The sequence below is a fragment of the Camelina sativa genome, chromosome 19 (genome assembly GCF_000633955.1).
Source record: "Camelina sativa cultivar DH55 chromosome 19, Cs, whole genome shotgun sequence".
NCBI classification, from domain to species: Eukaryota; Viridiplantae; Streptophyta; class Magnoliopsida; order Brassicales; family Brassicaceae; genus Camelina; species Camelina sativa.
In genome coordinates this window covers 21,291,596-21,293,602 of record NC_025703.1, presented here as the reverse complement: position 1 = coordinate 21,293,602, position 2,007 = coordinate 21,291,596, and the positions used below count along the sequence as shown (strand labels likewise).

At 40.9% G+C, this 2,007-nt stretch overlaps 1 protein-coding gene across 1 annotated transcript in view; it reads right to left on the bottom strand.

The window, feature by feature from the left end:
- Positions 440–2,007, bottom strand: part of LOC104766860 (profilin-4) — a 7,748-nt gene continuing 6,180 nt past the window's right edge. Inside the window, exon 4 of the mRNA XM_010490829.2 lies at positions 440–497. The gene's annotated coding sequence lies outside the window, so the exon portion shown is untranslated. The remainder of the gene's footprint in view (positions 498–2,007) is intronic.

Genomic DNA, 2,007 nt, shown 5'->3' with positions numbered 1-2,007 from the left:
TCAACATCTCCACTGAGACTACTATCTTATTCAAGGGTCTTGACAGGCAGATTAGGGACGCTATCCTGGCGAAGAAGACTAGGAAGCATTTTAAGGCCGCTATGCCGATGTGGTTAAAGTACGTTTAGACGTATTATATCTCTCTTTTGGTTCCTTGTTTTTAGTTTTTTGTTGGCAAGAAGTAACTTCTATATCCAGCTTTTATAAGTTTCTTAAACTTTTAGTTCAATAAAATTCACATATTTATCAAAAATAAATATATAAAGTGAAGTGATAGACTGTATAGGCATATATATAAAGTAATAAAAAAAAGTCAGATATACGCAACAAATAAATGTACGGTAAAATTATTTTTTTTTTCTTTTTTAAAACAAACAAATTAATCACGAAACCATGAAAAAGAGAAAAAATAAAAAAAAATAAAAAATAAATAAAAAAATAATAAAAAAAAATAAGTCTCGGCTTCTTCAGACAGGCTTTGTGTTATTATCTGCAACCTTAGCCTTCAGCTTTTTGTTTAAACTTTGCTAAGGTAGAAACCAGAAAGACCTAATATTAAAATTAAACCANAACGTAGTTTGGTTACTTAACTTTACTAAATTTTATCATGGACGTGGAGGCGTGACACATGATAATAAGATGACACATGATGCTAAAAAAAAAAAATAAGATGAGCATGACGGCTTTGTGGAAAAAAGGATTATCCTCCTGAATAGTTTTTAAACGTTTTAGATAGAGTGAAACAATTCTTATGATTGGTCGGGCGCTCGATGCACAAAAGAAAAGTAGAGAAAAAATGGCTTAGTTATTGCCATTCGTCTAGTTAAAAAGTGATTTGAGGCCGTATGCAGTATTCCCGAGCTTAGAAAGGGGTGAAAGGGAGAGAAATGTTTTTCAAGAGAGAGGTCAAAAATTTCCCGGAGAGAAATCGAAACTCCACAAGAAGCTGAAGTGGTTGACGGTAACGCCAAATACCTTTTCAGCGTGAGGATGTGTGTTTGGTCGTATACGTGTCTTAAACATCTATACATATATATATAAAGTGAAGTGAAGTACGTATGCTCTGACGTGGAAAAAACCACGCGCCTCACGTGTCAAGAGATTTTCTCTCTCAAAACACGCGATCCCTCTCCTTTCACCTCCACCTTCGCCGATCTCGGCGTTGGCCCCCGCCGGTCCCCATGGTCAAGAAAAAACCTAAAAAACCCCCTAGCGATCTCCCCACTGGAGTAGCTTCTCTTTCGTCCCCTCATAGCAACCCAGCACCGCCTGCGTCCTCGACAACAGCTGGTGTACCCACCTCCTCTAGATCTACGGACTTACCTGCGACCTCTTCGGTCTCGGCTAACCGCAATGTTACCGATTTGACAGCCGGATTTGGATCTCCAACTGTCGAAGCTCCAGCTAGTGTGGATGAAATCTCCTCAACAGTACATGTAAGTGTGTCTGAACCCAAAATTGGAAACCCTGCCGACGAGGCGACCTCAGATCCGTCGACGGACAAACTTCCCCCAAAGGGTACAGACAACCCCACCAGCAAATCCGACTTTCCATGGAAGAATCTTGTCAATGGAAACTCGATTAAGATGCAAAAAAAAGGTACTCCATTCACTCTTGAATCTGGCGAGGCGTGTGTTACAATACCGACCGCAGTGATTGAAAGGAACAAGAAAGCTTGGGATAGCTTCATCTTAGGTCAATTTTATGAAGACCCTCCCTCGAGAGGCGCCGTACAAGCAATAGTAAATGGGATTTGGAGCCGCCATCGTAAAGACATATCGGACTCAAAAATGGAGGGCAATTCGTTCCTCTTCAAAGTGCCGTGTCCAAACGCTCGACGAAGAATCCTCAGTCAAAGTCTTTGGCAAATCGATGGCCAAATGGTCCCCGGAGGTTCAACACTCAAAGCCTGAACTAACAATGGTACCTGTTTGGTTAGAATTCGTGGGTGTTCCGCTTGAGTTCTTCAATAGAGAGGGTCTTCAACACATTGCTGGTCTTGTGGGG